Below are 25,472 nucleotides of genomic sequence, written 5' to 3'. Positions count from 1 at the left end.
AGAACCTCAGGAACACCTCGTTTTGATTCACACCATGGTCACTTTCTATGCTTTGTCCCAGATCAGGATGGCTGGTTTCCTGCATACCCAAAAGCAGAAAAGCAGGGAGAAGAGGGAAACCAGGCTGTTCCCATCCTGACAGAAGCCGAGTCTTTGGAGCACACAAATCCCAACAAAACCCTTTACAGAAATCACAGTGCGAATCCCTGCCAGGGCTGATGCAGCCCTTGGGGGCTGCATCTCTCCTCGGTGATCAGGGGATGTTCAGGTGATGGGACAAAGATGCTGCCAGCTTGTCAGGATCCTGCCATGCATGAGGGGCATGGGCCAACTACAGGTTCAGGCTGGCCTGAAGGGCCTCAGTCACTGCAGTTCAGGTTTTCTCATAGCATCCCTCAGTCTATAGGAAATGTCATTCATACCACTTTCCAGAGAAGGAAAATACTTGGAAAATGCCAGCTGATATGAGAATTACCATATTTAACAATTGCAGCTCGATTTCATGTGACACCCTCTATTCTGAGGGACTACCCCTCCTAAACTTCTTAAATTCTACATGAAAAAAAAGCAGAAAATTTGGAAAAAAATTATTTGATTTCTATTCAGACTGAGATCTAGTGGTGATATTGCCAGTTAACCATGTCGATAATGAAAAGCAGTTTGTATTTCTGCACAAATCTCACTACCAGCAACTCAGCTGAAGAGATCAAACCAGCTTGTTCCAGTAGAGACACCATGAGCTAACAAAGGTTAAGCCTTCCTGTGGCAAAACTTCCTGTGCCAAGATTTCTTTCTGTGCCAGGTAAGTACACAAATAAATACTTAATGTTCAGTGAACAGCCTGGTTTGATAGAATACCAAAGAGCTGAAAGGTGCCTGTTAATAGCAGAGAACTCTACTGTATGGAGGTAGCACAGAGGTGTTCCCACCAAACCTTCCAGAGGGGTGGTCCTTCTACCCACCCTAACCTACCTCTCTGTGCTGGGGCAGGAGAGGGCTCTCACCTCCTCTTTGCCTCCAGACCCAGGCTGCTGGTTAAGATTCTGGGGTAGCTTCCTGCAGGGTCAGAATTCAATCCCTCTAACATGAACTGTCAGGACTAGAGCACCTTGAATTATTTACTGTCACTAATCTATACAACCAATGCATTTTTTCTTTTTTTCCCATTCATGAAGAGGAAGTGGCCTTTCAAGCATGTGCTTTCTTACAAGAGTTTGCTTTAGTTCAGAGTTTGTTTTAGAGTTAATGACTCTGAGCATTAGAAGTTTTTTTCTGTGCAAGCTGTGACTGAAACTGCCATCCAAGTTCTTCTTTGGTTATGACAATCAAGGAATTGCAACTAGGACTTGCATTATCTCCCACTTAAAATTGTTGAGTACATATACCATGGTTTTTAGAGATTTTTTTAAAAATAGACCCAGGAGTATTATGTGGGCACAGCTTTTTTTGACTGCTGGGATTTATGATGCTTGGTTTCTACAGTAATTCTGCAAGTCAGAACCCATTCATGCCTGTAAAAGGTAATAAAAGGGACTAGAGGCACCAGCCATGTGAGTCAGCAGCTTTTATTTTTACAGGCATTTTTGAATACTCATTGGTTGTATTAACCAAAGGGTCTCTCTTGCCAACTAAACAAAATGTAGCATGTTGTATGGTAGAGGAAATAATGTCAAAGAGGCTGTGTGCAAAACCAGTCCAAGCAGAGGGCCAAGTTAGGTGTGTACCACAAATCCTTTGTGGTAGCTTGAGATAACATTGCTAAGTGAGTGTCCCTCCACCCTTTCTGTCTGCTACCTGAAGAATGAATGGATCAGCAGAGGGGATCCAAAATTGCTGCTTTGCCTCATAGATCTCTTGATGTTTGGCCACACTCCCCTGCAGCTGAACACAGATATGGAGGAGGCAGTTGCGTACTTCTTCAGCAGTTGTCCTGGTAGAACTGACAGGATCCAGTGCACACAATCCACACTTACTTCTCCAAACAGCATAAGTGATGTCAGTGACTCTTAGAGTGTCCTGACCTGGGCACTGCAAAATCTACCAACAAAGTCTCATTGAGTCCTGTGGAAGCTGGATCAGTTCAGACTTTTCCCTGCTATCAACAGCCTTTCACAGTTCTGAAATGCATCTCTGAAAGCTTAATTTCAGGTGCCTTCATTTCAAGTGTTTTTACATTTTCAGTGTAAAAACAAAGAGACAGATTGAGTGTGTCTGCAGTAGCACGTAAGATATTCAGCTCTTCCTTGCAGTAGGAGGCAGCTGATTCATGCTTCATTAACCTGAACAAAATTTGTAATCTCCCCTCTATCCCTAAGCAATAATTAACAGCTGAGTGCTGTAATGACTTCATGTTTTACTAAGACTTCATTTTTTACTAAATATAAACCAGCACACTTACTGGCATATTGAGGAGTATTACCATTAATAATTAAAAACTGAACTACAACTGTCCAAATAAATGAAAAGAGCATGTTTTATAATGCATGATTTTTGCTCCTATACTGCATTTAGACACTTCCTAATTCACAGCATCTACTGGTTAACTGCAAATTAATGCTATTCTCATGCACATATGTTTTAGCAATGAATTTTTAACATCTGTAGTTATTCTCTCGCTATGAAAAGAACCTGTGAGTGCAACTGGGAGAGAAAGCAACTGGCCAGAAGAAAAGAATGAAGGGTAAAGAGAATCCAAGAAATCCACAAAGCACCCAGGAAATATCCTACTTTGCATCTTGTCTTTTAATCACCAGAACTCACCAGAAGATAATTTGCTTTGCAGGATTTCTGAGATCTTTGCCTTGTGGAAAATTACAGCAGCTTCCTTAGGACGAGACCCGATTTTGTCCAATTTTTCAGAAAGCAACATACAGATTAACATGTGGAGAGAAAAAAAATGAGATAGAAAAGAAGATTGATAATCATAATTAAGGGTCTATGAGACACTCATTTTTGATGCTTTGTTTCTGAGGTAGGTTGTATTGTCTCGGTGCCAGTGGAACTTAACAGCAAGTCATTAAGCATCAAATCACTAATACTGATTTTAAATCAAATAATGTCTCTTTGAGATTTATCTGTAAGAGCTTGGATGTCTGAAAAATGATGTGGTACTTAATCATTAGACCAATTAAGGGCTGCAAGTTAAATATGCTACATAAAAAAGAGCCAGTGTTTTCTGCAAGACAGACAACTCTGGTTCTCATTTCATTTACCAAGAGAACTCCTGCTAAGTCAAATATTTTCAGTCAGGTCTATGAGATCAGAATTGGACCCAGCCTTTCAGATTTTTACCTTTTTTTCCACCAGAAGATTAAAGACAAGACCTCATTACATGAACTTGATGAACACGATGAACTTCTGAGTATGAGAAAGAGATGAAAACAAAGTGGACTGAATAAAAACGTGTCTTAATTTTTTACCTTATAGTATAATTTACATACAGTCACTTTCCTGTTTACATTGTAAAAATAGCCAAAATCAATGAAAATAAAATCACTTCCTAGCTATAACTCTAAAAGAAAGCTTGAGCTTGGAAGAAATTTCACAGCTGAGCTGTAGGCTCATGGGGAAAATGAGACTTTATAACACCAGTGCTGCTGACAGAACCTTCAGTGCAGAGATGCTGGCAGTTCTTACCATGGTCTTTTAGTTTAAGAAGTGAAAAAAAATTTAAGGCAGTTGCTTTCAAAGACATCACTTTCGGTCTTACTATGGGTGAGTTGAAGTTAGGGGGATACATAATTGCAATTCATGATATATATATATGTCTCTCTCTCTCTCTCTCTCTCTCTCACTCTCTCTCTTGCTCTTGCTTTCTCTAACCAAACCCTCTTTAACATTTTTTTTCCAGATAGAATTTCTTTTGCAGTGAGTAGAAAAGTTCTGAACAGAGTATTGTAATATATAGCTATACAGCAAAACCCAAATTGCCCAATATAATTGGGAGGACCATAAAAGCTGCAAACACCTGCATTAAGGCAGAAAGAGTAGTCCCAGATAAAATTGCTTCTCTGCTTCCAGCATAGTACAGATTCTCTTGTTTGCTACATCTCCATGGAGGATTCAAAGCACTATGGCAATGCAGCCACCTTGGGCCATACAGTCCCCATGCATCCTGTTGTATGACAGGATTTTTCTAGGAGACAATGGGGGTCACTTTCTTAGATCAGTGGGAAAAAAACAAACAAAACAAAACACTTAAGTGTTTTATCCCAAAGGTCAAGCCCAGGGAGAAACAGAAGAATGAATGAGGACATGGATTTACAGATTTTCATACTGTGGCTGCATGTGCTTTCTTACAGAGCAATTCAGGTTAACACAAATAAGGCACCTTTAGGTGCCTCCATAGAAATTAAAATAGCAATGATTGGCACTTCTCATGCTCTTCTCTTGGGGGTAGCTCTAAGATGTTTAATGTTACCTCACTGAAAATCCACAGCAGTTCTCTATCCAAGATACATTTGGCTAACCTTTTACAGCCCTCCAGGCAGGGAGAGGGGCAGGAAATTGAGATGGCTGGCAGAGGCACAGAAGCAATCTTACATGTGAGATCTTTAGAGAATGCAATTGGGTCTCCATAACAAAGAGTTTCACTGCTATCATGTGTGCCAAAGTACCAGAAATGGTGCTTCCAACACCACTGCCCTGCAGCTCCACTGACAAAATGCAACACCAGCCACACAGGGATTCCTGTTGCCCCTGGGCTTATTGATTTAGTACTTTGGCATGAATCAGCATGATTATTGCCCACTGGCACTCGCTTGTTTGTGGCATGTCCTCATGAGAAGCATAATGAAGGAAATGCACCCAACCCACAGTAGTGTGCAGCACATGGTATTAAACACATTCCCTTTAATGCCACCCGAGGGACTTTCATAAGAATACCTTGCAATACATCAGCCAGAGACATTATTCCAGGCCTTATTCTTGTTGAAAGTCTTTGAGTCTGAATAGAGAGCTGAGATTTCTGAAATTATAACTACCCACTGCCAAACCCACACTACTTTTCATGATGTGAGCTGTGGGCCACATTTCTAGATTACATGTTTGTAATCTAGAAAGTAGAAATCAAACATCTCCTTACCTGTCATTTAGCCTCCAGTTTCTAAAACACTAGCTTTGGTTCTCTACACTGTTAACTGTTTCCTCACTATTTATCTGTTACGGGATTTTTGCTGTGGGGAGACATTCATCTTTTGCATCAGCATTTCGCAGAAAGCAGTGCGGAGCCTTGAGGGGATGTCTGGGACACAGGCGCTGTCTACTGCGTCACTTGGGTTCATATCTCTGGGAAGTCACGAAGCGGTGAAAACCCAGCATGGAAATGCTCCTTCCCATGCCTGGGGGTTATGACCCCGTCTGCTGCCTGGGCCACTGACCTTGAACTCCATACCACGAACCTCCAGCTCCACTGGAGCTCATGCCTCAAGGACTTGACTGCAGATGGTCCATAGGAGCCATCCTGCTTCTTTCTCCTCTTGACTCCATCCCTTCAGGGAGGAAACGCAGACCTCAAGCTGCAAGAAGAGTCAAGGACATGGCTCATCCTTACCTTAATTGGAAAATGCTGGAGTGACAGAGCCAGCCATCTGGCTTCTCCATCAGATTGTTAGCACTGTTTCACAGAGGAGACTTTAAAGTCAGGAAGCGACCCTGCATCACTGGTGAGGAAAGGAAGGGGCTACTGGCCAAGCATTTCTGATTTCAGTTTCTTGTGACCCCAAGAATACCACAGATCTTTGCTGAGGTTTACAAATCAGCCCATCAGAGAGAAGGTTTTTATTCAGAGACCAAAGTTACTTTAAAGATCTGGATTTTTGAAAGGAATGAAGCAAAAGTGAAAGATTCATTCCTGTTCAGCATTTCTGTCCATCCACAACAAGTCCAGGCATTAGTAAACCTGTCAGAGTTGTTTTAATAACCCTCAGCTAAGGCCTAATTCACTAAATCTGTCAATATAGAAAAGCTTTATTGCTGTGGAAAAGTATATTCACTCGGTGCAAGCATGTATTTTGCTAAATATGGGAGTATTATGGACATGGATAATCTCCTACTTTTGCTGCTGGTTTATGCTGTTTATTAACTGTCCTGTATTCCAGAAGTCTCTCTTCCCATTTCCCAGAATTTTGTAGTGTATGTGTGTAATTACAGGGAGACGTCTATACACACAGAATTGCACTTAAATGCACTGTACCTACATGCACAGCTTTCTATGTTGCTGAAAGTGCTGCCCAGGCATCTCCATGGGAAAAAAAATTATATTTCTTTCTGAAATCTTTCTCAGTTTTTAAACTTTCTGGCTGAATTGTGGCAGATCTGAACAAGTTGTTATATCTCTCTTCTTAGTTCTGTGGCTGGAAAATGGGAAGAACAGACCTACGTATACAGCTCTTTAAGGTATCTCAGGTGCCGTAGGAGGATGGAAACTCCCAGGATAAAAATAGAGGACATGACCTGGGGCATGCTTAAGGTTACACAGAAGTTCCTGATGACTGATGCAGGCATTTCATCAGGCTCTGCATGAGGCACCAGGCTCTGCATTTTCTGATAAGGCTAGAAAGAAAACCATAACAGATACACTGCTCATTGCACAGCTGCACAGTGTCCATCCTTCCAAAGGAAGAGGTAAGGCTTCTGACAAAACAATTATGTGAGGGTGAAGTGAAAATCTGTGTTTGCATTGTGTACATGCACACGCTCACGCATTCACAGGGTTACTGGTGTAAAAACTCCAAGGGCAACTCTGTCACAGTCATTTCCCTGCAACTGGCTTTGAGGCCATGAAAACCTAAATGTTCTTCTAATATTGGACTTTTGGTATGGTGTTTTATGACTTCATTTGTCATGTTTTTTCTTAGGTACTGCCTTTATTTTTGCTTTAAACTGGAGGATATGTTGAGAAAGGGTGATAACTTGCCTATAATAGGTGGCAGAAAGAACAATTTCTCTGCCTATTTTTGCACAAAACAGAGGCAAAATATTCAGTGTAAGAGAGTTTTGATGATACCGTATCTTTCAAGTCTTTCTCATATTTTCCAGTAATGGTGCTATTATGTATCTTTGATTCTTTTTGTGATTACAGCCTGTGACATCCTAGTGCAGTGCATGAATTTATCCTTTTGCAATGATATGGAAGCTTTCATTTCCACTTCAGTGCTTCCCTTATCTACCAGCTGCCCATCATTCTCTGTCTCTTTGGTGCCTTCTCTTTTTCCTCACCCACTACCCTCCTTCCCCCCCAAAAAATAAATCAATTTTCCGTTGAAAAATAATCTTGGTGTGATAACTTTCTGACTCTGGGTGGAAATACTTGTTATAAATGAGACCTGCTTGCCCCACATCTGTGAAGGGGAGATGAGCTAGACAGCACCTAAAATGGAAAGTGTGTAGAAGTCCAACAGATATGCAGCAGGGCTACTCCATTCAGGACTGGGAAGGCTGGAAAAAAATCTGTCCCTTTGCTCACATGGGTGCTGCAATCACAGTGGCCAAAACAGTGACGATTTTCTTTATAGCATGGTAAGGGTGCAGGTGGCCTGGAAAAACTTAATTTGGTGATACACAGGAGTAACAATGACTGATAGATCAGAGAGCTCTGGTGTGTCCTAACTAAAACCAGATCCAGAGTGCTCTGCATGCTTGCTGGGGAAGGGGAAGGGGAAGGGGAAGGGAAAGGGGAAGGGGAAGGGGATGTGGCCCATGGATAAGGTACTGACCTGCTTCATGATGATCACATGCTCTAGCTGCATTTGGATCTTGTTTTTGAGGAAATCCTCTCACCTCTCTGACCATAGACAGTCTAGGAACAAGTCTCTAGCCTTGGCGAATAAATAAAGCACTGTGAACATTTACTCTTACAAACATCATTCTTCTTTCCCAAATGTTTCTTTTTAGAGAAATGGTTTCTTTTCATTGCATTAGATTTTTTTTGTTTGTTTGTTTTGGGGTTTTTTTTGGCTTTTTTTGTCTGTTTTTAAAATAACATGGATAAAAAAGACTAAAGCAGGAGTTAGGCACTTCTGACTTTATGCAATTAAAGCCACTGAGAAGTTTAATTCCCTATAGGGATGTCTGCAGGCCTGAACCTCGTTCCTGCAGTCTGCCTGCCCTGAGCTGCAGAAAACTGCCAGTGTTGGCTGGGCTTATGCTTCTGGAGTTGATGCCACTGCTCTCCACTCTCACCTTGGCCAAATCCCTGGAACACTCCCAGTGCATCTCCTTACTGCTGTTTTATTGCACCCAATCTGCTGGGGTGCAGTAAAAAGGGGAGGATGCTGCAAGCCCCAGAGGACAGAGTGACCACCACATTTCTTACCCAGGGAGGTGCCAAAGTAAAAGCAACAATGATACCCTGGCAGTGGAGCTCCTCTGCTTCTCCTCTCTCAAACAGCTGTATGATTCACTCAGCAGCCCGCAGACCACAGCCTCTCCTGCTGGAAAAGGCTGCTTCATTGATTCCGGTGAGCACTTCAATCCTCTCCACAGATAATTTAACCACAGGTGTGTTTTATCTCCACATACTTTCTTAGAGTCACACAAGGCCTTCCCAGAAGCAAATTTGGTTCATTGGGTTTTATCCTTTGATATATCCCCTTATACAAAATGTAGCTTAGAAAATATGTATTTATCATGTTCTCAGTGAAAGTAAATGAAAAAGACACAATTTCTTCAGGGAAAAAAAAAAAAAGAAGCTTCTCAGTTTTCAAAATTTCCTGGATGAAAATTAAATAATCAGCTTAAGTTCTGTTTCCTATTCCCTTCCCCAGAATAATATTAGTTTTTGCTTTCACAAAGCATGTAGATCATCCTCAGCAGGAAGCCAGGTAGAGTACATTAAAGAAGAAATGATACAGTGAAATGGGGTCTATGAAGAGAAGAGCAGTGCCTGGTGGTCTAACCATGAAAGCTTGTCTGACGGAGGTAGGTTTAATCTTCTGCTACACAGACACCTTCTAAGCAACTTATCTTCTTATGGGATATTTTTAATAGCTTTTTGGAAGCAATGAATAAGGTCTTTCTCAGTGTCATGCAGCAATCCAGTATACTGCAAATCATTCTAGCTACTAAAGGTGCACAGACCTCAGGAATTTCACATTTAAAGTAAATATTTGCTCACTGAATCTTGGCTAGCCATAAAGCAAGGTACTACTCCAAACCAGAACTTTGTAACTAAAAGTCCAATTTATGTAGATACAAAAAAAGGAGATAAAATTTGTATTCCTGTCCAGATCAAAAGCAGACTAAATTTAAGCATCATTTGATTTGAAGGCCTTTTTAAAAACATGCACTAAACATATATTATAGCTCATATATAATTTCAAATAGATGGTGGTGAAAGAGAGATGCTTATGTCTAATTCAAGCCTAACATTGAGATTGCCCATGTTTCTGATGAAAGGTATATCCATGTTCTAGTAAGAGCTGGGAGTGTTGGGGAAGAAGAAAGCAAAAACTCTTATAGCACAAGCAAACCAAAAAGGTCAATTAGGAAATGTGACCCTGGGCTGTGTCTCTGCTTTTCAGTCATTTACCTCCTCCAAAGTAGATCTGAGGACTTGACTCCAAGAAGAAACCTGGCATACCAGCCCCTTTAATATAATGCCCCAGAAGATGGTGATAGGTGGGTTTTGCACTTCTGCCTTCAGCTTGTGTGATTCACAGAGACCTTGTGCTAGAGCTGATGATGCCAGCAGTGCAACACACAGCTGGAGAGCTACGAACACCAAGGGGGACCACAGACACACCTGGACCCACAGCTCCCACCTGGCTGGTAAGCTGGTGCTCCCCAAGGAGCAGATCTATTTGATTACATGCACCAAGCACCCATGGTCACTTTGTGCATAGCTGCTGTCACCCAGTCAGTCGTGGAAGTGCATTATTCTAATCAAAACTGAGAGGGGCATTTATAAAATCAGCTTTTTCTCATCTTGCTGCTGTTTTGGCCCATGATACAAAATCAACCAAAAAATTGCTGCAGTTGGATACATCTGAGTCACTTGCCCTTAACTTGCTTTATGGTGCAGGGAGAGAAGGAGCCACTTTAGGTTAGCTAAGCTTCCACTGCTTCTGTGTGTTGACACCTTCAAAAAAAAACATGGGTGACAGGCTACTGCTTTTATTGCCACCTTCAAAATGGAAAAATACTGTTGCCTGTCTCCATCTCCCAAAGGTTTTGCAAGACTTAATTCATCTACTACTCTGCTCACTCCTCTTGTAAGTGGCTTTGAGATTCCTGAAGAGTAAGAAATTAGCAGATATATGTAAGGTCATTTTAGCTCACCCAGCCTTTGTTATGATGTGGCTCTGTGTGATCAACTTTAAGAGGAAATATTGTGCTCAAACCAATGTTAAACTCAGCAAGAGTGAAAATCTTGCACTGCTTAAAAAGTAATGTTTCTATTTTGGCATAATCATACCTCATAAGTGTTCATGTTATCACTTCTGCTTGCATTGAGATCTCAGATGTAAGTAAAATCATTGCTAGGAAAAAAAAAAAAGCAAATGAGCTTTCTGGACTGATCTATAATTTCTATTTTTAGTGTTGCAGCCTGTGTGTGTGGAGGTGTAGAGGTTTACACTAGAAGCTGATTTGGTCTGAGGAGTGTCCTTTTTCCTGCTCTATCTTCACCTTTACAACTTGTGCTCTCCCACTGCCAGCCTGAGTGCCAGCAACACTTCAGCAATGCTTTTGTTCTGACAGCCTCTGAGGACCTGGTACTGTCAGGGTTGGCAGTGGTAGGACACCTCCAGCAATGCCTCAGAGAAAGTGCTATTATCAGGAGGCATGTTCATGTTTCTTTTCTGGCTGTGATTGGTGGTAGGGTCACAGTCACACTGGCAACTGGTGAAGCCAGGCTTCACTCACTCCAGCTCATGTACCTTTCCCTACCTTCCAGTCCAGGTGTTTTCCAGTATGGGAAATGGAGCTAGAGCAGTCAGACAGGAAGATGTGGTATGCCAGTGATTGCCTGCATTCCAAGAGACCCTGCAGCTGCCAGCTATGACATGCCAAATCCAAACCTGAACCTGAGTTCTGCCAAGGAGGCTCAGCATGAGGACAACTTGTGTCATATGCAAACTGTCCAGCTCCCTTGATCCCCAAGGGCAGGTGACTGATGCTTTGCCCCAGCACAAACCCTTCACAGAGTTTCCTTGGGCCTTGGTGAATGGTGAAGTTCCTTCTTCCTTCCCAGCATTTAAAATGAAGGAAATGTTCTTCCCAGCATTATGTTTTTAACTGAGGCAATTCTGCCTTGGTATCAAGTTTTACTGTCACCCCTGTTGGTGGCTTCTTTTGTTAGATCCACTGAGCTGGATCCTTCACTGCATGCACACCCTCCACACTGGCTTCACTGCAGCTCTGGCTGTGCCCTGGGTATGGGTGCTACCAGAAACACAGCAAGGATGCAGTCACAAACCTTAACTTTTGCACCTCCAAGATAAGGAAAGTTTATAAAAACTATTTGAAAATGAAATATTAACATTATTCTACTTCTGAGGGCTTTGTTAGTCTCTTCTTCCAGCAGGTTCCACACAATGTAGTTAAGCCAACACCAGGGAAACAAGAAAGCACATATAGGATCACAAAAAATGGTCAGGATAGGGATCATACATGTTTCTCTTGGCTTCCCCTGTATGGTTGTGACAGTGCTGGTCTGAGAGCATTCACTTCTCTGTGAGAGCAGATATGTACTGCTTGGGCATAACTTGCCTTTTGTAGGAGGGGGCTCTGGTTCTTGGCAAAGCTCCTAGAGTTTGGCTTGCTCTGGGGAGCACTGCTAGTGCACTCAGTTCTTTCCAGGGAAAAAAATATTTTCAGCTGAAATTACCATTAGGAAACTTCTGCTGCCAGGCGATTTAGGTTTATATGTACACAAATTTAAGGTACCACCACAAGCAAATCTACTGCCATGAGGAAAATGTCCAAGGAAATTACAATGCGGGCTAACAATGATCCAATTTATTAATGGTAAGTGACACGGGAAGGAAAGGTTTGGTGCGGGACCATCTGCTTGGAGCTGTGGCAGTTCTGCAGCGTGGGGCGAGCGGGAGCGCAGGAGTCGTGAGTAAGCAAGGGCTCCCCGCTGCACTTTGACGCAGGTGGCTCTGTAGCTGCAAGAGGAGATTTTTGAAGGACATGGGAGTTTGCTAATTAAAAAGATAAATCTCCTGAATTGCACTCCTATAATTACATTGTCATTACAGCAAACGCAGCTAAATTATCTTACAGGAGCATGGCTTTTGCCTTGCCCCGTTATGTTTATGTACAAATCCCTTTGTGTAGCAGCTCCTTGACTGCTTTGCTGGCTTGTTTAGTACCATATGTTTCATCCTGTACACTCCAATGGGCAAATAGAGTCATCTTAATAATCCCAATAACTATATCACAAAATCCAGAACATTGATTTTGGTCATATGGTGCTGAGCCTCCACAATGACAGGAGAGTCTGACTCACTGCCTGAGTTCAGATCACCTGTCAGAACTCATCTTTTCTCCTTAAATCATTGCATTTGGTATTCTTCTGCCACAGCAATACACTCAGACCTTTACTTCCTGCAGAAATCGGCTATAATTCCCCATAACTCACCATTGTGCCTTGGGATGGCTGTGCAAGGTGCCTGTGATTTAAGTGAGGCAGGACAAGTTTGTGCTGAAGCTGGGGAGGAAGGGAAATGTTCATACCAGGAGTGGAGAAAAGGAACAGTAATACTAAAGTCCCAGGCTTTGAAATGAGAAACACAATCATAGTTAACAGCCCATTATTTCCTCCTGTGCCGTTTGGTGATGCTGTTGGGTGACTTCTGTCAGATTGTGACTGGCAGGAGGGCACAAGGGATGTGCTGCAAGGAGCACCATGTGGGACAGAGAAAAGCAAAACCTTGTAAATGTGTTTAATATCAAATGCTAAGAAATAAATGCATCTGACTTCCACTGAAAGATATATATGAGACAAATAACAGTACATTTCTAGTCCTTTTCCCTCTAAAGATAACTTTGAAAAGCTTGACAGACTTAAACAATTATTTAGCACTAAAAAAAAGGTGCTAAACTAATATTGGCCCAAGATGGTCCTGCAAAGCAAGGTTCCATTGGAGGATGCCAAACCCATGAAACTCCGTAAGAGCTGGGTTAGATGTGGGCTGCCAGCTCACTTAGCAGCTCACACAAGATGAGTAGGGCAGCACTGCTGCCCCAGTTCGGGGAGCCCACAGTGGATGAAGCCTCCACTGATGCCCAGTGTGGTCCAGCTGCATCCCTTGAGCCAAGAGCAGAGAGCTCCCAGCAGTTGTGGAGTCACTGTGAGGGCAGAAGCAAGCTCCACAGAGGCTCCTCTACTGCCAAGTACAATTTCAAGGGCACCAGTGGATGTGCTGCCAGAGCTGAGCCAGGAGTCAGGCAAGAGTTGAACAGAGCTGAGAACTACACCCCTGGCAGCCTGAGGGCAGTGGCCACAGATGCCTGCCACTGCTGTTGGCAGCAAATATGAGGCCTGGGACTGAATCCTGCCTCCTCATCTCCCTTGAGCTGATTTCTGATGTAGTGGAGAGAGGAGCCACTATTCAATAGCCTTATTAGACTATCTGGGGTCACAGAATGTAACGACATGAGGGGTTAGGAGTCACATAAATTTCTAATCCCAAGATTTTTAAAAGCCTAGGGAGGAGGCTTTCATTTTGTGTCGCTTTGTGGACTAAAATGTCAGTGCAACAACAGCTTCAAGTTCCTTGTATTTCTTTGCAAACCTTTCTTCTCTGAAATGAAGCAAAACAACAGGATGGTAATTCTCATTGTTTGGCTGGCTCAACATCCACCACCATGTCAGAAATATCCATAGGTCAGCCAAGTCACACTCATACAGGGGAGACTCCCTCGCTGTTTGCACTCTTATAGGCATAGGTGCTTGGTTCTAGGAGGCAGGATTTTATGCCTTGCTTAACATGCTGTTAATAATCAACAAGGTCAAATGTTCCACTAGGACAGGGCAATGGAATGATCATGGCCTTTGGTAGCCAGGTTTCAAGAGAAGTGACACTACCCTCCACCCCTTCTGCCCTGCAGGAAGTGTGGGTGGATGGAAAGGAGAGAACAACAGGAAGGAGGACAAGGAAAGCACCAAGAGGTCATAGCTCATAAAGGATCTAAACTTGCCACACCTTTTCCAGCATTTGGCCTGCTCTGAAATGGGCAAGTTTGATTATGTCATTCGATGGTTCGGGCTTCAGAGGATCTGAAGCTGAGAGACAGCCTGGGAACTTCCTTCAGATAGTTTTATTCCTTACTTCAAGATGAGAAACAAAAGCTGAGTGTTCGGCTCTGCCACTGGTATTCGCAATGGCATTTTGTCTTGGGTGACTTTTGCCTGGTCCACTGTCTTTAAGAGCTTCCCTTTGTGTTCAGTCTTGGCAACTGCGAATAATTTCTTCTTCCATGCAGTTTTTTTCCTATGGGACTCAGAGAACAGGATCATCATAAAGAAGAACGGGGAGGTCACCACCTTTCCTGTTAACTTGTGGAAAAGTCTATACGTTGCACAGTTCATTGCCCTGCAGTGCCCATGATGAAACTAAATAAATGAAGCTTTGCAGCACTGGAGGTACACAGGTACCATAAACTGGAGACTCAAAAGCACAAATTTCAGTTGCCTTGTTTCCAGGGGCCACACACAGAAATCAGCCAAATGATAGCTGTGTCAGCCTCTGGCTTCATATTTCTCCTCCATAAGTGCATCCAAACAGGTTAACAACACAGCCCAGCATAAGCTTTTCAGTACTACCTGTAAATAACCTGGAATTACCAAACTGTCCTGCTGTACTCATTCCTCACTTGGCAAAGCAGAGACCTTTGCAGTTCCTCACACTGCCACTACGATATATTTGTATGCAGTTATTGTATCTCTGCATTGCCCATCAGCTCTGCCCATGAATCCCACATTGTTAGCACCATATGGATATAAAATGAAAAATGATCTGGCATACAGATGGAAATAAAAGAGGCAATTGCAGATGAAAAGTCTGCTGCATGGATAAAATAGAAATAAGAGGCTGGGCTGAAAGCAGTCGCTGATGGCATTGTTCTGGCCCATTCTTCCTCCCTGCTGTGAGCTACAGGCATCACTTCTGATTCCCCCAAGGCTGTGGGGCAAATAAGGTGCTATTCTGAATGAGAAGGTGCCTCAGGGCACAGTCTAATCCCTAGTTGCCTCTAATCCCCGGAGGACCCATTCTGCAGCTGTCCTAGGCCAAGTGGTGAGGGCTTTCTTCTCTTCTCAGCCCTGCTACCAAGCCCAGCAATGCTGACTGCTGTAGGCAATGTCAACACGTTATTCAAGACTTCACCCCCTCACCACTGCTCCCCTGGCTCACCTGTGTGGCAGGCTCGGGAGCCAGGAATCAGGAAGGCAGGTGTGTTCAGCAAAGTCACCCTCCAGGACTTTTTCCTACATGGCAGCATGGTAAAGGCCCATGCCCCTGTCCCATCCTCATGTGATGGAGCTGCAGAAGTAATCCTGGTGCCTGGCAGTTCATATGGTGGCTGAAACCAGATTCACCCCATGGCAGACTAGGGCAAGGGAGCCATTTCCCAAGGGAAGTCCATATATTGAGGTATGTGTATGCTTCTATAAATACTCAGGCAAAGTAGTTACTGTCAGCCACAAAGGTGAAAAAGAAAAAAAAGGGAAACAAACAAAAAAAAAAAAGGTTGGGGAGAAGAAAAGCCAAGCCTTTCCATGTCCATCACCATCCAGTGAAACAAGTCATGCATTCAAATATGGCTTCAGGCCTGGGTAGTATCAAAACAGTTTTCTACTTACAGCATTGCTCCATTTTTATTTTGTATTTTTGTACAGTGACCCTGGCAATGGAAGGAGGGACAAGTCCATGTTCCTATCATGCTACTTTGAGCTGTTTCAGACACCTCCTGGAGAAACCACTTTGCTATGCACCTTTGCTTTTTAGCATATTTTACTTCTGGTTTCTTTTTTTCCCCTCTGAAATGTATTTATAGATTACTCCTGAAGAGTGCATCTGCATTGCTGGCATGATACAGATGTCCTTGCATTCTGATCTGACCAGCACCAAGCACTGTGCTGCTGTATCTACACAATTACCAGTGCTATAAACTGCTTAATCCAGTCCTGTCTCAGGAATTGCACACTAAACTGTGCTGCCTGCCACAGCCAGATATTGTAGGAGTGCACTGGGAGCATCCCCATACCAGACTCCTGATATCAAAGGTGAGAGCAGGGTTATCTCTAGTAGATGTGCCCATGGTGGCCAGGTGTGGTCACCTTCCCCCTCAATAATTAAGCTCAGAGCTCAATAATTAAGAACTCCATATTCAAGGCACATCCAGCAAACCTTGATTATTATAGATGCTTCTCCTCGATTTAAATTCAGTTGAATCTATATTTAACAGGTTTTGTGCTATTGCTATTGTCATACAAAGGTTCTTGGCAGCTGCAGGACCATGGAAATCTGGCTGACTGAAAAGCAAGAAGGAGTTGAGCTTTTCTTTCACATCCTCTCCTGCTAACTCTTGCTTCCTCTGCTGCCAGAAGCCCACACACTTCTCTGAGAGGTAAAGTACATTAGTACTGTAGCAACTTAATCTAGCAGAGTATATGAACCTTAAAAATATATATTTTAGATGTATTTTAAGCTGAACTGGTAGAATTATTTGTTGTTGAGACCACTTATGCTTCATGGTATAAGCCCTATCTGTCTGCTGCTTAAAACTTTGATAAATGCTTTAGGTCATGAAATTTTCCATGGCCTAGCATCCTTGCCACAGTGAAGGAGAGATTCAGCAAAAAAATCTTCTCTGTTTTTTTAAAAAAGCCTCAAAAACCAGAAAGAGCATTGCCAAGCAAATACCTTCCCTTAAAAAATTACCTGTTTGGGGTTTGGTTTAAAGAACCCACAGCATCCTAGATCAAAATCAAAGCCTGAAACCTGCAGCAGGAGCTGCCTGTTGTGAGGGACAATTTTCATTTTCTCATTCCCATCCAAAGCTTCCTCAGTTTGACCATATTGTCAGTTTGATGAAGCTCATGGAAGACCCAGAACATCTGGCTGCCTTACACCAGTGTTGTGCCCCATGCCGAGTCCCCGGCCCCACTCTATGTGGCCCCAGAGGGGCTGATGGGGCAGAGCTCCTGTACACCAGGTTTTGGCACAGAACCTCTGCACCTCTGAGACTCTGGAAGAGCTTGCAAGAACCTGTGGTGCCTCACAGACCTCAAAATATTCTTGGTGCTGCGAGGGAAAGCAGAGAGCTGGGATGTGACAGCCGGCCCTTTCAAACCTCCTGGTGGCAGTAGGAAAACCTATGGTGGGCAGTGCAGGCTGTGCTGTATCTCTCAGCCTTAGGCACAGGGCAATGGCCCCAGGCTGCACAGCTGGAACTTTTGTGGTGCCACTGCTGAGGGTAGGCAATGCATACATCCATCCCTCAGTGCAGAAAAGGGGATTCAGTGCACAAACTGCAGGTACTCAGAGTCTAGAAGATGCCCGTATGACCCAAGTTTTTTGGGTTTGTGCACTCATTAATAGCATGCAATCTTTACAGCCATTGATTTAGTCCCTGTAGCACACAGTATATGGACATCTTGTGGATGCCTCATGGCCAGATAGAGAGGGAGCCTCATTTGGGGAAGAAGTTGTGTAGTGAATGAGTGAGCGAAGGCACTGCAAGAGAAGAAGGAGTAATTTCATGGTGATTAACTGCTCTGAATGTTGCCTAGGAGCACCAGATGTCAACACTGCCTTTGCCACAAGGTTCCCCCACAAAGCAGAGGTCATTGTACTTTCTTGTTTTCAATGTGCCTAACTTGAAATTCGGGCCCAGTTTGCAGCAGAGATGAGCCCTCAGAGGCACTAAGATTTCCTTTTGTTTCCTGTTCCTCAGTCTCACAGAGCTGTTCTGGAAAGAATTTAATTGATGTCTGAAGTCCTCCCGTGTCATACTGATGAGTCCCATAGAAAAGCCTGGAGGAAGCAAATAGCTCCCATTTGACAACAGTGCTTACACAGCAAACTGCAAATAAGGCACTGGGCCATGTACTGCACAAAATAGCAGTCTTCCTTCTGAGACCACTCCTATCTTTTCTGTGCACTCAAGCAGTCAGGGGTGTGTAAAAGCAATTTAAAATTTCTCTTCCTTGCAATGCCTGCAGGAAATTTGACAATGATAAGGAGGCTGGTTCTCTAGGATCTTGACTTTCTTGCCAAGCTTTCCTCTTCTTCCACTCCCTCTCATATTCAGATCCATCGTTTGCCTTGTCTACCACTTTGGGGCAGGGATGGGGCAGGGGATGGCACTGAGCCCAACAGTGGCCCCAGCTAAAAACAAGTTTCAAAGACTATTTCTGGTGTGATTCATGGGTCTGTCCTGTGTAGGGCCAGAAATTAGAATTTAGTGGTCCTTGTGGGCTCCTTCCAACTCAGAATAGTCTATGATTCTATGATTCTATGCATATCTCAAATGACTGGGATAATATGAGCATGTACACAAACCTCATGCCAATCTTCTCTCTCATGTGTAGTTTCCTCTTTGTCTCCTGTTTTCTCCCTTTGTTTCAGTGAACTTGCAATGTTATAACTTGGATCATCTTAGCATTTTGGCTTACAGCCAGGCAGGGATGTGATGGGAGAGATGACAGGGCACGAGGCTGCAGCAGGGCAAGGTGGGCATGGGAACAGGGACAGCTCCATGTGCTGCTTAAAAGCAGCATGCAGGAAACCCCTGGAGTGAGATCTGAGTCTGATATCTTGAAAAAGATTAAATAAGAGCCTCAGATCTTGGCCTAGTAAAACTTAACATCACTTTTTATCTTCAAAACACTTCATAAACATCAACCATTACACCATCATAATACTACACTGAGAAGGGTGAGAAAGTCAAAGGCTCGGTAAGGACACAGATGAAAGATCTGGGTGCTTATAATTGATTGATAGAGTTTCTAAATAATTTAGTTCCTCTGAAGTGCTTCACCAAGAGTCATATTTTGAGATGGGCACTGAATGCAGCTGCAGACCTGCAGCAGGGCTTCAGCAGTGCCTCCTTCCCTCTGCTGGAAGATACTTCTGGGTCTATTTGTCTCCAGATCAGATTTTCACAAGGAGGCAGCACTTCCACCTCTCACAGAGACAGCTTGTCCCTTCTCAGGGACAACTCCTAAGGCTTTTTTTTCCTTCAGTCTTCCCTGGTTCTCAAACTGAGAACCGGGGCTGAAGGGCACTGACCCCCTTGCCAAGCACTGCCCTGTGCTGAGAGTTTATTATGCAGTAGTGACACCAAAAAGGCCTCACAGCATGAAGAACGTGCCCTGTGGCCTCTGGCTCACCCTATCCTGTCCTCGAAGTGTTTCCTCTCCGCCACTCTCAGGCTGCTGCAGCAGCAGAGCAGAACCTCATTGTTTGCCCCAGCTTCCTGCAGCCAGTCTGCTCTCCTGCAGAACTCGGGATGTGAGATGCACAGCCTCTTTTGTTCAGCCCACAGAGCATGGAAAACAGGAGCATGATCATGCCAGAAAGAGCCAAGCCAGGATCAACCAAGCCAACAAGTGCTTTGCAACCCCTCTCCAGCTTGTGGAGAGGTGAAGAGAGGGTGAGTCCAGGGCTTTGGCATTGGCAAGAATAATAATGCCTAAATAATTTTCAGTTTTGTGGATTACATCCTGATTGTACAGCCCAGCAAAGGGCTTCTCATGTAACATCTAAGGCCATTATTTTCTTCCATCCTCTTCCCAAGAGCCTCTCTAAAGTCCCAGAGAAACAGTCAGGGAGGCTTTTCATAAGCCTGAGCATGCTTTTAAGTGGAAGCTGCATTTTGTCTGCAGTTCCCAGAGGTTCAGTGTGTGAGAGCTATTGCACTGAAAAGGAGAGCAAGCTGGCACACACAAAGAGCTGCTGGCCCTTCCCACAGAAAACAGAAAGGAAAGACACCACCAGGAGCTACACCTTAGTGGGACAGAGCAGGTGGGATGGGTTTTGGGAATATTGCAACATAGGGAAGGGTATAAAGCAGAAGGGGAGAGAGCCTGCCAAGTGTCACACATCCAGGAGCAATGCATAGATCTAGCAATGAGAGAGGCTCTCATATTTTTTGAGTTTCATACAGTGATCTATTGTAAATTTGGGAGGAATGAGACTGCCAGGCAGAGACTTGCCTTCCCTCCACAGAGAGACCAGGAAAACAGCAGTGGGAGGCAGGGTTCTCCCTTCCCTTGCAGGGATCTCAATGCTCTCAAGCAACCACCTACAGACAGCTGTGCTGGCTCTGCTAAGGCACCAGCTTAATTGGTGACACGGCTGTTTATCTTTAAAAATACACACTTGCCCTTCCCATGCAGCCTGATGTCAAGGAACACAACAGCTCTGACCTGACCCAGAGATTATCAACAAAAAGCCCTTCCCTTGCAGTTCCTCACTCTCTGCCTGCCTTGGTGTGGTTTTCTGTCCTGGCAAGCCAAAGCACATTCAGCTGTGCAACTCCACAGGGAAAAATTTGGCTGGCATTCATTCCAGTGTTGCAGCCAGGCATCACCAAGAACTCTGACACGCCTTACATAAAGGGTGCTGCCTCTACCCGGCTCATGATTTAAGGATGGATTTTCAGAAATACATAAATACTTAAATATTGCAGTTTGCAGATAAGCAGTGCAGGTTTCCTTGAAAATCCACTAGGCACCTACCTGCTCTAAACCCTTAGATTTCCAAATGTTTTGGAAATACTGGCCCAGAGATGTTTAAGCAACATCCTTAATAGCCCCTCCTTCCCCCAGCTACACTAACTAGCTTCCACACATTTCTCAAACTGACCCTTGGCAGCTCCCAAATGGACTGAAATGTGTTGTCTGGACTGAAATTGTTAAGGAAATAAAACGGCTCTTGAGAACATCAGTAACAACAAAGCCTGTTTTGGCAACACAGAGACACTCTGAATTAGGTCATGTGCAAATGCCACATGTGATTGCTCTTTTAGTCACAAACTGAAATTTATGTGTCTCATACAAAAAAACCCTCACTTTCCCTCTGCCCAACTCAGCAGTATAGGAGATTTTAAGTCAAAACAGCAGAAGGGGAGCTGATGTGAGGGGGTTTTCAACATGTAATTAAGTGGTGGTCCTCTCATGTGTCTCATGTCTCATATGGGAAGGTGGTAAGAAGGATTTCATGGCAAAAAAACTCTCAAGAGGAGACCACATCCCCAAACACAGCCAAAAAAATGTGTGTGCACATGTGTATATTTGCCTGTGCATAAAGCACTGGCAAGATCCAGCTGTGCATGCTGATCCTCCAAGAGGAGGATAAGGTTAATAATAAGAGCAAAGTTTTTAACCAGGAAAACTACATGCCTTTAAGCCAACAGAGAGACAAGCAGACATGGAAGTTAGGCAGGGTAAGTGAGATCCTTTAACAGCAGAGTGAAGGGAAAAAAAGGTGTTTTGCTTTTCTCTGTCTTTGCAGGAATATTGGCCTTGCACAGTTCAATGTAATGAGATTCTGCAACTCTTCTCTTTTTCTTTTCAGTTTTGCTAGGGAAATGGCAGGGCAGACAGCACTTTGCTTACAGCATAGTGTGTAATACAGCCATTACAGAGGCCCTCAAGGAACCAGGGTGTGCAGTGATATCTATTAAATCATTGTAGCAAATGTGAACCAAGCACACACCAGAACACTGCATCACAAGGCTATTCCTAGCAAGTGCTACTTCTGTGTCACTAAAGGCACACATCAGTGTTCCTGCACTGTCTTCCAGCTACTCAGGAAGGGTAGGAGCAAGAAGGAAGGGACCCTGTCTTTCATCCCAGATGCACAGTATGGTACAGGATCACAGGAAGTGTTGAGAGGCAGGGTGGGAGCAGAGAAACAGGGCATGTTTCCAATTCCCACAGGACACACTGAATGAAAAATGCATCTCTTCTAGTCCTGGTATGCAAAGGACAAAGGAATTGAACTATTACATAGAAAAGTGTAAGAGAAAAAATTACAAGTAAAATTACTGCTGTCAGGACACCTCCTTAGGATGAAATTTTTGTTTCATTTTCCTTATTTATTTTTCACTATCCAGGTTTTGTTTTTATTTTACACCTGCTGTGTGGCCCCAGCAGTTCCTTCCTGCTGCAGGGATCAGACTTCCAGCACCCACAACCAGCCTCCATGTCCCAGGGCTCCTGGGACACACAGCTGGCCATCAAGTATCCCATGGGACCACCAAGTTTCCTGCTTGGGATGTGGGAACTCAGTCAAGTTGTGGCCCAGAACAAGCCCAAGGCCAAGTGTTTAATAAGCAAAATAGTGGCTCAGCACGCATCTGATGTGCAAATTCAATACCCAGGCTATAAAACCACTGTTTGGATAATGATGCTCTTCCTTGTGTCTCAGACAAAACACCACTGAAGTCTCACAGAATCAAATTATTGTCTAGTTTTTCTAGTGCCCAGCTACAAAATGATCCAAGATTGCTGGAAGGCTGGAAGGACACAGTACTGCAGCCTATAGCCCCTTTAATTAGGAGTTATTTAGGATTTCTGCCATGTGACTCCTGACAGGAAAGCAAGCCACTTGGGCTGAAAGGTTTCCAAGCATCCAGCTTCTAAGCTACAGCTCCCCTGTGGTTACATATTCAGTAGTACAGCAAATAAAAGAGTGATAGGGTCACCAAATGGGGACAAAAGGGTTAGAGAGGGGGTAAACATCAGAACCCCACCAGAACCTCTGCCTGGGTCTGTATTTCCCCCAGAGCCTTGATGGTAGCACAGCCACCTCTCCTTGGGCCAGGAGTAACATTCAGGTTTCAGCACTAGAGGTTGGAATTAGCCTCTCTCCTTTCAGGGGTTTAAGGTTCCTTCTGCATGGGTGCACTTAAAAGCCGTGGAAGAACAACAGACAACGACTTATAAAAGTCAATATATGTCACCTATTTAGATAACTTATTTTATGAAGATAACCCTGGGTGGGCTGGTGAGAGGATAAGCTTCAGAAAATAGATCCAAGAAGCTAAAGGACCTCTGTAGATAAAAGAAGATAAAACATGAGCTATATCTTTCAGACCTTCAGTTTGTCACTGGCCACCAGCACTATCATGGGACTGCGTCTGCAGTAACAAAATGAGCTCTCCATATTGGACTGGCTTCTTCACCTCCTCTAAATTAAGGAGGACCAATTAAATGACTGAAAAAATCAAATAAATATCAAGGAAAAGAGAAGAGGTTTCCATTTGTTCTGCTCACTAGAAACCTCAGGGATACCTGTTGCTTTATTGAGAGACCAAAATGTTCTCTATTTGCCTTGGGAAAATGGCATCACAAGGCGAGAAACTTATAAGAGAAACATGTGGGAGCCTAGCATTGCCATTGCAGTAACACTGGCACACACAGGAGAAGAAAGTCATCAGGAATTCTGCTTAAGGGGAGGAAGGCAAAATCTAGGCCAATTAGCTTCTGAGGTAGCTCATAAAACCTGGAAAGCAAAGAAATCAAGAGAAACACCAAGCTGTGAGGGATCAGCCAGGAGAAACACAAGGCAGGTTCTCAATCTTTCTCTAAATAACTTTGGAACAGAGTTAATCTCCATGATACTGACCTAATGTAATACTATTGCTGTTCCTGAGCCTGTAGCCAGAGCTGGCTCTGCATGGCACTGGAAATAGCTGATGTGGGCCCAGACTGTAACAAGGCAGAGCGTGGACCAGCTCCGGGTCTGGACACCACCAAGGTGCTCCTGGGAAGATGTAGCTCCAGAACTGGAGATGAGAAAATCAAGGCTTTGAGTTCACAGACAAAGTAAATTCTTGTCACCTGGAAGGTGGCAAGGCAGAAAAAGAGTCTCCTTAACATTCCTCTCTGAGGAATTGAACTCCTAATATTCTTTTTATAGCACAGTTCAGTTATTCCAAGTTTTTCTCTCACTGGACCATTACTGAGTGTAGACATCTACACACAAAAGGCCGCTTACTTTTCCTGGTGGTGACGTGGCCTTTCCTCCCCTTTGCTTTGCTCTCACTGGGAGTTTCCATAAAACAGCTACAGCAGATAATAGTGCAATAAAAAATGAAACCCTGTGAGAGATGTCCTCACTGTCAGACAGAAAGAGCAGGAAGAGACCTGCTCTGTGGCATTACAGATGCCACTGTGACATTTCTCCATCACTACAATGCTAATCATAGAATTGTTTGGTTTGAAAGGGACATTTAGAGGTCATCTAGTCTAATCCCACTGCAATGAGCAGAGACAGCTTCAACTAGATTTTGTTGCTTAGAGCCTTGTCCAGCCTCACCTTGAATTTCTTCAGGGATGGGACATCCACAACTCCTCTGAGCAACCTGTACCAGTGTTTTACCACCCTCATTGTAGAAACCTTCCTCTTTAAATTGAATTTCAATCAACCTTCCTTCAGTTTAAAACCATTACCCATTTCCTATCACAACAGGCCCTGCCAAAAAGTTTGTCTCCATCTTTCTTTGTGAAAGGCTGCAGTAAGTTTTCCCCAGAGCTTTCTCTTTTCTAATGATGAGCTGTTGTCTGCATCTCAGTCTTAAAAATACTGGATATCTTCAGCTCCTGAGCTGTTATATCACATTTATGGGTCTCACACTTGTGGGATGCTGGGCTGCAGCATCCATCCAGAGGGAGGTACTACACACCACTTACCACTGCATGTCAGAACAGGTGGTGCAAGGAGATATGACTCAGATTGAAATTGAGGTGTTTACCTTGGGGGAAACTGCAAGGAAAAAAAAAACCACCCAGATTAAGAAAGCTTTTAACACCATAAATTGAAGGTGAGCTCACCACAACAGAGCTTGGGGTAAGTGCTGGCTGTGGGAATGTCCCTGGAGGGGAGGATGGCAGGGCAGGGGCAGCATTCCAGAGGACAGGTGCAGTGGTTCCCCACTCACCCCATGCATGAAGGTGCAGGCAGGCTGCAGCTGTGAGCGGCTTCTGACTCCCAGCAGGACTTCCTTGTCCTTGGGATGAATAGGAAAACTGAGTAAACCACTTCTTGGGTGGAGCAGTCTGTTCAAGATTATTTCAAATAAAGTAACTGGAGAAAGCTATACCCTTTTTTTCCTGCTTCCAGAGCCAGAGCTTACTTGCCATGGTGGTGCTATCTCTGCCCAAGGATGGTTAACTCTGCCTGTACCTTCAGCTCTGGATGATGGCAGTTCCCTCAAATGTTTCAGGAATTTCCTGAAGAGCCCCAGTCCTGCTCACCCACTCCTTGCCCCTGGTGCAGAGGTTAAAGCAGAGAGGCTGCCATGTCCCCAGACCCTGCTGAATTAGCAATCTGCCTCATCCCTTTCCCGAGGACAATCTTTGCTGCATTTAGAAGTGCTGTTTCCTCATAAGCACAAACAGCTGCTGTGCTTTCCAGGGGAAAGCAACAAGCTGTGCCTGAAAGCTCTCAGGGGACAAGAGTCTTGTTTCACAGAGGAGAGGCAGACAAGAAAGCAAAGCTGTGAGTGAC

The sequence above is a fragment of the Lonchura striata genome, chromosome 3, assembly GCF_050655825.1.
Source record: "Lonchura striata isolate lonStrDom1 chromosome 3, ASM5065582v1, whole genome shotgun sequence".
In the NCBI taxonomy this organism is placed as follows: domain Eukaryota; kingdom Metazoa; phylum Chordata; class Aves; order Passeriformes; family Estrildidae; genus Lonchura; species Lonchura striata.
Note: the sequence above shows the minus strand (reverse complement) of the source record.